Consider the following 10,845-nt stretch of genomic DNA (forward strand, 5'->3'; position numbering starts at 1 on the left):
ACACAACCTGGTATGAAAACAAGCTCATGCAGGTCTTTGAGGTGAGCAGATGTTGCAATATAGTGAGGGTTAAGGAGTGTACCCTGTGAGACATGAAAACCAGATTATATTAAAAATTCAGACAAAGCCTCACACCAAGTTTATCACACACCACAAAGAACAATGGTCATTAATGCAATGAATTTAATTGTCCTCCTCTATCAAGGTTCATCTGGATCTGGCCTTCCAGGGTAATAGCTGGGCTGTTCAGTGCATACCCGAAAACACAATGAGGTTTCAAGCCCCATGAGAAAGAGGAGACTTCAATGGAAAGGACTTTCCAATCCAAACAGCGTCCATCTGAGGCTGGCGGCATCTGCTGCACCACTCTGAGGCAACCATTGCAGTTGTTGGGACACTCAGCTAAGTGGAAGCAGGCCACTCCAGCAGCCTTTGTGTATGGATGGATCCCTTGATGCTGGGGAGGAGAAGGTTTGGAAACCACAGAATACAAACCAGAAGGTTTTGGAAAAACATCTTTGTGCCACAGTTTTTGTAACTCAGGTCCACTGTCAATGCAACGATGCATCTTCCTAAGAAGGTCAGAAACCAAGAAAGTGGGAAGTGACCATCTGATCCAAAAGGAGTGGTCTACTGTGGTCTATGTGGTGGTTTATTCTCCTTGGAGTGCTGGTGGATTAGAGTTTCTTGATAAATGCATCAGCATATACAGTCTTTTTACCTGGTAAACACACAGCTGTCAGATGAAGAGGGGAATGAATACACTCTTTTGTAATTACAATCTACATTTATTGAGTAGGAAAGGTTCTGCATCACCCCAGTCCCTTCCTCAGACAGCTGGACAGGAGTGACGAGGGCATCCTCTACTTTACAGCAGCAGAGCTGATGATGCCATCTTAGTGCAAGGATGACATCACAGGCCCCCTGCAGACATGGTCTCTCTGGACTATTTCACTAGTCGGTGCAAAACAGCCTCTGTAATGAGCAGAAACACAGAGTATTGCCACACAGAGAAGAACCCACCTCCTGCGCTCTTGTGGTAAGAGGAGGTTGGGTTCAGCAGCGTGGCAGGAGCAAGTGTTGAACTACAGGGGAAGAAATCACAGCACTGACCAAGCGGGGCACCCTGGGACAAGAAGGGTGGAAGATCACCTCCATCTGCCCAAGAGATGGAAACTTGTTGAACACCAAATAGCAGCCTTGAAGCACTGAATACTCAGAAAACAGTTTGCTGTGAAATATTCAGATGTTCACGAGTCCTACATCATTGTTTCTTCCTCTTCTCTTCCCACTGTCACAGCTGGCTGAGAAGCCTCAGGGAGAGCTGGCTGAGGCCAGTTACAGCCGGAGAGGATGTGCCATTCATCAGGGTCCTTTTCAGCAAGGGAACAAAAGCAGAGGAGGAAAACCCTGTAATCAAGTTAAAGCCGCTTTCCCAACTCTATTTACTGAGCATATTTGTTAAATAGACTTTGGAGAATAAATAGTGGGTTTATGAAAAGGACTCGGGTTTCATCTGATAATGTAACGTAAAGCTTCCCTGTCAGGGGCTCAAACCCTGTAAGATCTACAGCTTGCCAGACCTGGGAGTACATGCACAACTGCTCAGTGTAGCTCATTATGGTCCAGAGAACCACTGGGTTTCATTGGTCTTTAAGAGTGTAACCTCCATGAATTGACCTGAGAAGCGCCTGCTAAAAACGTATCAGTGCATTTCATGAAATCTGCAAGGTCTCATGGACTAAAATCCCTCCTCTCTGAAGTGCCCTGTTCAATTAACCTCAGAACTTTAAAATAAAGCTGACTTTTGGCAGAAGACTTTGGAGGGAAGCTTCAGGACAGAAGAGTTAAAATGCATTTAAAATGAAATCTAAAATGGCCATCTTTGCGAAACAGAGCCGTCACCACAGCTGCAAAATCATTTATCAAGTGCTAGGAGCATGCTTGATGCATCCGAGAACAGGCAGACACCTTTCCCACAGGCTCACCAGCCTCTCACAGCTGTTAAGATTGAGCAGAGCAGCCAGCAGTAGCACGCAGAGTGTCAGTGAAAAATCGGCTTAAGAATTTCTTGTCTTTGCTTGAGGGTAATAAGGCATCGCGTTACGAGCTAGGGAGAGGCAAAAGCATTTAAGAATTCCATTTTCCATACAGATTTATTAGATAATCTTTATAATCTAGCATGACAAGTCTAAAAACTTTGCTCTTGAAATTTAATAGTCCTCTTATAATAAAGGCAGTTTATCCCTTCTTCTTATTTGATGTGCCTCAGGCAATGGGTGCTGCAGATCAACTTTTCAGGATGTTTCTGCATGTACAGTGAAGTCCCCTGTAGGACAGGTGATAGAGTTGGAATTATATATTTTTTTTTAATTAGTATAATTTTGCTGTCATTCCTGCAGACTGAACTGTAATTTGACATTTTTCCATCCCCCGCCACTGGCAATATGAGTACTGTTGGAATGGGGAAGGCAACTGTATGCTGCCTTCAGCTCTTTATTTATCCACAGCTTTTTGTTGGAGCAAGATACAAACATACATCAGCATATGCTTTAGCTAAAAAGAAGGGCTTGCCAACTCAAGCAGGTTGGGAATTTTCCATCCACAGAAAGAGCAATCTCAGCAAAAAAAAAAAAAAAAAAAAAAAATTGTCCTTGGGGGCAAAAAGGGGATTTTGCCTAAATCATTCAATTTTCTTTTCATTCCCCTTAAATCAAGAGTCAGCATTTTCTTGAACTAAATCCAAAGCGTTTCAAGTCACGTCAGCGTTAAGTTGCATGACTTCGGGCCACTGTTTGCCTGCTGGGACTGCAGCTTTGGGTGCCATACGTTCGTAGCCTTTCCAAAATAAACGGGAGAGCCAAGTGCTTGATCACCAAGTCCCAAAGGGAACACGGATTCAAGAGGCAATTTGCAGAGGATAGCTCTGTAGTGAGTATTATACATGACAATCCAGATATAACTTCTGCCTCAAGAGCTCATTGAACCGCTTGTGACTGGAGTCTGATCCCATTCCCTATATTCTCTCCTTAAATATCCACTGACGATGGTTGCTGGAGACCAAGCATGGAGATGCTTGTACCTTCGCTCTGACCAGCGTGGTCATTCTTACATGCTTGCATTAAGCCAGCTCAGCTCTGTTTCTCATGGCAGCGTCCTGCTCTTGGGAGACATTGTCTAGGCAGGAGTCCAGAGCATGAAAATATGACATATAAAGTATCCCAGGCCCCTCTGAGCGTACAGCTCAGTGAGCTGGAACCTTTAGCTCAGCAGCCCTAAAAGGAATCCTGAAATATTAAAATGCTTTTGCTAAAGGTACCTAAAGGAAATACTCTGGCAAGCTTAACTAAATAAAGGAAAAAAGTGTCGTACAAAAATATGTGTGTGTATATATATATTTTTTTTTTTGAGGTCTTAATTTTCAGTCAGGACAAAGACCAACATTAAAGTATCACAAACAATTTCCTGAGAGGGAAACCTTTCACGGAGCTCTGCTAGCAAAATAAAACCCTCCACTGCACACACACAGATCTCCCCAGCCTAGAGATCAGAGGCAGAGTCAACCAGATGTGACAGCTATTAGTCACATCACTTAATGCCTGGCTGGGCAGTACGTGGGCACAGCTACAGGGCGTGAGCGGAAGACCCTACACAAAACACTGCGCCCTGATATGCACTTATAACAAAAGGAAAAAGCACTTCAGTTTCACTGTCCAGCCATTTCAAATGCAAGAACGGTTCATTGTCAAGCCTGCCAAAAAAAATCCCTGGCATTTGTTGTAGATACAAGATTCAAGTCAGTTCAGGGTTGGGACAGAGCCTGATTTTTTTTTAACCCCCCCCTTAAAAAGGAAGTGATGAATGAAATTGTTTCAGAGCATTTCAAAGTTAGGAGAGCAAACGAAGCAGGACTGGCCACTATTTCCAAGGCTTTCAGGCACTAACAAATGGCCAGTTTTTAAAACCTCAGCTCACAAAGTGTGGACATCTTGGAAAATCATGGTATAACAGAAGCTGCAGGGGGGAAAATCCTTCTCTCGCTACAGAAGCTGAGTGCTCGCAACTCCTGCCTCCCAAGTGCCTAACTGAGTTTGAAAGAACTGTTAAGTACCATTCACAAAACCAGCTGTCTCTCCTTAAAAGAGGGAAAGCTACAGTGGGAAAATAAACACAAAGAACTCTCTTGCTCGACTGCAGAGCCTTGAAAAATGCACTTAAAGCCCCTGGGGAAGCAAAGCTGTAGGAGTATCAGCAGTATCACTCCATCTGCTGTAGATTGTGCAGTATCTTCAGCAAACTGAATCAAACTAAAGGGTCATCTGAATCCTGTGTGCTGTCTCAAAGGCCACCAGCAGCCAGCCAGGGCACAGTACATGGAGGAAAATCTAACAGCTATGCTTCCGTGGCATCCCGATGCCATATTGCTCAGGGACTTTGAGTCACGGCTGATGTCCTTGTGTTAAATAAACCTTGATGGATTTTTCTTTCCCACGTTTAGCTGCTTTTTGAACCCATATCATGTTTGGCATCTACGATGTCCCATGGCCATGAGCTCCCCAGCTGAACCACACACCCTGCCAAGCAGCACCTCCTTTGGTTTCAAGTGCCACCTGATAATTTCATCTGGTGCACCTTAATTCTTGTATGAAGCAGAGCAAATTGTTGTTCCTTACCTTCTCCATGCCAATGGATCTTAGACCTCCATCGTATCATCACCTCAGCAATCACTTTTCCAGGCTGAGGAGTCTGCCACCAGATGAACGAAAAGTAAGGGAATAGCAGAGCCTCTAGCATGACTCCGTGGCTGCTCTCAGGAAGGGCACCATGGATCCAGCCTTACAGTGAGGGCAAACAGACCTCACCTGGCATGCTGCAGAGGTAAAAAAAAAAAAAAAAAAAAAAAAGATCCTGTTGTCTCCAGGGCCCTGATATACACATGCAGCTGAGCAAAAGGGCTTTTTCTGCTTGGGAAGTACGCTGCATGGAGCACCTGAAGTTGCTCACTGGTGGTTTTACTCTTATCTGCTAGCCTGACTCAATACAAAGTTCTCTTCTAGAGCAGGATCATGCCAGGATGGCAGATCCCCCAGACTGACAAAGAAGCAGGAGGGATTTAATAACCCAGTTGCCTCCTGCGGCACCGAGGCAACCATCTGGAGCGTTAAACTGGCATGAACACAAGTTAGACGGAGCTTGCAGCAAGCTGGCCCTGAAACCGCCCCGTCCTCCAGGTTCAGCTGCGATCCAAGGCCTCCCTGATACGGCCCAGCTGGATAACCCTGCCTCGGAGAGCAGAGGAGATTGCCAAATGGTGAGAAAGAGCACAGGGCCCTGCAAGATAAGAAAGGTAAAACTGAGGACAGAGGTAGGTTTGTCGAGATGTGATAGGTAGCAGCTCAAAGGTGCAAGAGGAGAAACCTCAACCTGGGAAGGCAGAAAATCCTAAAGGGGAGAAAACCCAACCCCAGATGGATGATGGCATCTCAGCAGCGTGGATGTTCCATTCCAGGAAGGAGCCGAGGCCAACCCTCCCACCCGAGGGGTGCCTGTCTGGGCAGCAAAGACACTTTGGGTGTCTTTCTCGGCAGTCAGCATAGCCTTGTAGCTCACTAGTCCTCATTTGTGCGTATCCTGCTTGCAGAGTCTCTGTGCATGACAAAAGGTGCCCCAAAAAGTGCTCCAGGGAGAGAGGGAAGGTTGCAAACTACTGAGAAATACGTATGCTTTATATTTTTCATGGTATCTGGATTTTAAGGTTTTGTGGGTTTGGTTTTTTGGGGTTTTTTTTTTTTGGTTTTTTTGTTTTTTTTAAATCTATGTCTGAGAGACTGCAAACAAGAAAAGCCAGTCTGAAGTTCAGAAACACGCTAACGGAGGAGTATTGGAAATGCAAACTAAATGAGCCAAGGGGAAGAGAATAGGACATGTTCCAACAAGCTGCTCTGCCTCTCAAGGCCGTGATGACAGGGAAGGGAAAGTCAGATCTAGGCCAGGTGTTGAGGCAACATTCTCATCAGAAAGAAATCCAGGGAGCTAAAAAAAGGGGAAGAGGACAGCAAAAGGTTGATTTTAACTCGGGAAGGGGGACAGCATGATCCTCATAGCACAGCACCCTGTCTTCCTCACTCATACAGGAGGTGCCATCCTGTAACAGCAGCTGAGTTACAGATTTAAGGATACTCCTAATTTGGAGAGCAATATATGCAGCCAGCCCCTAAGGGCTCTGATTCTTCAGTAGTTAATCCTATTTCTTTTCTTCCCCCCCTCAAACAGCTCCAAAATAGCAACAATTTTAACATGGTGTCATTCAGGTACAACGCAAGCCCAAGCAATGGCAGCGTACAGACCATTCCATTCTCCTAGGAGGGGCAGATTATTAAAACACAGTAAGCTGGCAAACTCCAGAGCATCTTTCGCACAGCCTGTGGTGAGGCACTCCTCCGAGCTGGGACTTGTGCCTAGCGCTGCCAAAAGGGCCAAGGCAGGGACCGGGGTTGCTGGGAATGACTTCTGCTGTTGGAAGCCTCCAGCAGCAAAGAGCCGTCCATCCTCTCATAGGCAGCACGGTGCCATGGAGCTGATGGCTCCAAGAGCGCCCTTGTTACTCTCCCCACTCTGCTTCGTCCAGCTGCCTTCTTCCTCCCCTTTTCCGTGTAGCATCCAGAAGTTCTCCTCTTGTTCAAAGCTTTCTGCAACAGCCTCTCCCAGAGCCTCAGGCTTAATCTCCCTCCCACCCCCTCCTACTCACAGGGTTTTCGCGATCTCACCCCTGCTCCCCCTCTGCCCACTTGCTGAGTTTGCACATCTTCCTCGCAACCCGCTGCGCTTGGATAGCTGAGCGAAAGGAGCTCTTCCCGGCCTTTCAGCACACCCGGAGACACAACAGAGCTCTTGCCACAGAGACATGCTATCCCTTGGGTTTGCTGCTCTGCACGGTACCGTACTCTGTGGGCGTGAGCCTTGTATTTCTGTAGACCGGTTATTTTCAGTCCTGTTGACAATCGTGCAGATGTTAAGTGTGTGGCTTTCTGTAATGTTAGCAGTGGGCAAGGATTGAGGTCTACCCTCTCTTCTCCCCTTTTAGCTCCACCTGGGCTTCACTACATGCTTGATAGCTCAGACTGGGGTTAGTGCCTAGAGTTTTGATCAAAGCTGTACAATAGCCAAGCAGTCTCTGTCCCAAACAATAAACACACAAGAGGCACACGAGAACAGGGAATTTTGCCTGGACTCACTCAGAAAGTGCACTTCTTCGGCCAAGACTGATGCAGATGAAGTAACTCACTTGAGATGACAGCAGCAATCTGCGGCAGTGGCAGGACCAGGACTTCAGTCTCCCAAACCCCAGTCCAGTGCCGGAAAAAAAACCAACCCACAAAACAAATCAATTATCCTTCCAGTCTAGATGAGGATCCAGTTGCAGTGACAGAGCCTTAGATGACAGCTCATTAAGCCACATGAGTTTCCACCTTACAAATCTTCCCTGTGACTTAATTACTAAAAGCATCATTGCAATGTTTAACGCCACAGATACTGACTCAGGCTGCAGGGCTTTTCCCTTTTGGCAGGGTTACTTACCCTTACCAGTTTCTCCAATCCAATGTGCCACGTGGAATCACAAACAGCTGGACCAGCACAAGCGAGGAGCAAAAAAAAAAAAAAAAAAAAAAAAAAAAAAAAGAGGTGGAGGAGAACAGCAGCATTTTAATTCAGCATTGCCAAAGCCTTCCCCATGGTGAAATGACAGCCTCGCCAACTGCTGGCAACGCAGCCAAAATACTTTATGTATTTGGTGTTGTGCAAGTGTCCCTTAAGGATCTGTGGAAGAAAACCCTTTTCCCCAGCAAGGCACAGCCCTTTCCCCCCCCCTCCCCGCCCCAACCCTAGGGAAATGTAGAAACCAGAGCCCTGTACTTACCCCACTGTAGTCCAAATGTCTTTTTTCCCTCCCTGAAACAACCGATTAAATAAGAAATGGAGAGAATCCTCTTCACTCTAGCAGCAATGTCATCAAGTCTTCAGGGAAAAGAGGTTCAGGTCAAGCGTAGGTCTCAGTCTAGTGCATCAAGCGCTGCGCTTACTCAAGCCGTTCCTACACCACATCTAATCCTCTGGTTAATGCAGGCTTCAAGACTCCACGACCGCAGAGGATATGGCCACGGTAGCTTAGATGCTCCAAACACCACAAAAAATGGCAGCTGATGAGATGAAGCACACAAAAGACAAGCAGTTCTCTGCTCCAAAAAAACCCTTAACTCTGAAACAACCCTTATAACTGCCAGAACGTTTTTGACAAGAAAGTTTTTATTTCATACCATCAAGGAATTACAGGCCAAAAGGAAATGGCTAAAACGGAAAATATCCTGTAGAAATGTTGCTCTTACCTTGCTAGGGCATCTCAACAATTTATTTCATGTCAGTAAAGAGACACCAGGAAGCAAATTTCCTGTATCTCTCGTACTTTTGAATTATCCACTTGCCAAAAGGCCGACAACCTTTTTTCCTCCACACAGCGATCACAGGCTACACCCTTCAACCCCAAAACCATTACGCTGTGTAGTACCACTACCGACTGGGACGTGCCTAGCGCAGCCGGTACAGTGCAAACTCTGGATCTGCATCTTCCCAAGACGTGTCCCCCGGACACCTGACTATCCACCTCCTCGCAGAAGGCTCTCCTCCTCCCACATATATTCCTTGCATGAAGATTTACGTCCTAGATGCACATGCCAAGCTCAGACTATCAGAACCATTTCAAAAAAAGGCCATCCCAGGTACGTGAAGCGCTGCCTGACAAAGTACGTGCTAGAAACTCCTGGAGCTGAAGGCGGCTGGGGAGATAGCCTCTGGCAAGCTCGAAGACTAGGGGCTGTAATTACGCCTACTCTTTAAATCAGCATGAATGATCCAGTCCACTCGCTTCTGCTTTACGCTTTGGCAAGTAATGAATCAGCTTTTAGCTCCTCGGATTAAGTAGTCGAAATTACACAGAGTTGGGGCGCAGTAATCAGCCCCCTCAAACAAATACGCAACATGGTCTATATTTTTCATCCTGTAGTTCAAAGGGAATATTGCCGTTGGCACTGTATGAACCAAATGGATCCTCTATATACAGTAACAGTTCCTGTAAACTGTTACAACCTAACCGTACCAAAGCTGATTTTAGTAACTACACCCAGTGTCTTTAAGACTGATATAAGGTGTATTTTACCACAGTAAGTCAAATAGTCCATTTAATGGACATTTTGTTCTTATGGCATCCCTCATTTGCCGAGCTACAGCCCTCCCGTGCACTGCACAGCAACATGAAAGCCTTCAGAATTTACAGCAGAGTGCCTTACCTCCACAGCCATGACCCACGATGCTTAAGGCTGGCTAAAAGGTAAACGGCAGTACAAAGAAGAGCGAGCTTCAACTCATTTTGTGTAAACAAGCACTGAAGTACATTTTCCCTAAAAAGCAGCAGGACCAAACACTGAATTTATGCGACCAACCTGGTGAATTCCCATAGGAATTTGACAGCAACTTTGTGTCTTTTTTTCCCCTGATTATTTTATCCCAAGCAAAAGTTTTGCTCACTAGATTAGCAACCAAAAATTGTCCAAACCCCCAATATTTATATGACAAACAGGTTTTCTTCTCTTCTGTGTAGTGGCCGGCTTGTCTGCCAGTAGTTTAAGATACTGAGGGAGCAGATTTTGAGCTTTAAGAGTAAACCCTCCATTCGTGTGACCTTCAACATCAGATAAAGTAATCTAAAGCCATCAGCAACGCTCTTGCAACAGAACATCAAAGGATCATCATCTCCGGCTCTGAAAGACAAATGCTACAGGCTTGTCTTGACATTTACACAGCAGGAGAAACTGTGAGCAACCCAACACAGCCCAGCATCCCTGAGTTACATTTAATGCACAATAGTAGTTCCTCCTCATTGTCTTCTTTCCCTGCTCGGGGGAAAAACTGGCAGCATGGAAGAGAGCCCTACAATGGCACTAAACAAAAACACTTGGGTTTTCAAAAAAGAAATGCCAACAGCCTCAGCCTGCTGAGTTTTAGCTTCCTTAAGATCTGTTCGTGCCACAGCGTGTACAAGATGCTGGGATTTGGATGCTGCAGTCACCACCAGCCAGAGGAACCCAATATCTAGTGAGGCGAACTCATTAAATATTGGACATTCCACCTGCAGGGGTTAACTGGTTTCCCTGCCAGGCTGCCGCTTCTCACGATGCTTGTAGGAACGTAATCGCCTTCCTATTCCCTACCCCGCAAAGCCTCGTCGTATTTGGTGAGCAGGTTAGAAAGGGGCGCGATGGGACGGATCCGATGCCAGATGACTTAAGAGAGGGAGGCTTGGAAAGCCAGGCTGAGTTCAAGTGAGTCACAGACCGGGGCACCAAGCAGAGTCTGCTCCTGTCTTCTCCACTCCCTCCCGTCAGGTGTTTCTACGCACTGAATCAAACATCGTGTTTTACACGCAGATAATACGGGCTAAAGAAATCCATCACAGCTGCCCTGAACAGCCTGTTTGCACAGCACAAGCTCTTTAAAGGCATTGTGTTTTGATGAGTGGCATCTCAATTGTAGTTTGAATCCAACGCATGGCTTTATATCCTTTTAAACACTCCAGAGCCTTTATGTATTTGGTTTTAAACTGTTGGACTAATGATGCCCTCTTACCCACGCTCAAAAACGTAAGAAGGAAAGTTAAATAAAAAGAAATTTCAACACTTGATGAGAGAATTATTTGCTCCCCTTCCCTCCAAAAAGTCAAGCTTAAACCAAATCAGGCTGCCTGATTACAGCTAAAAATAATTTAAAATAGACCCACTCTGTTTCAGCTGGGAC

The sequence above is a fragment of the Gymnogyps californianus genome, chromosome 3, assembly GCF_018139145.2.
Source record: "Gymnogyps californianus isolate 813 chromosome 3, ASM1813914v2, whole genome shotgun sequence".
NCBI lineage: Eukaryota > Metazoa > Chordata > Aves > Accipitriformes > Cathartidae > Gymnogyps > Gymnogyps californianus.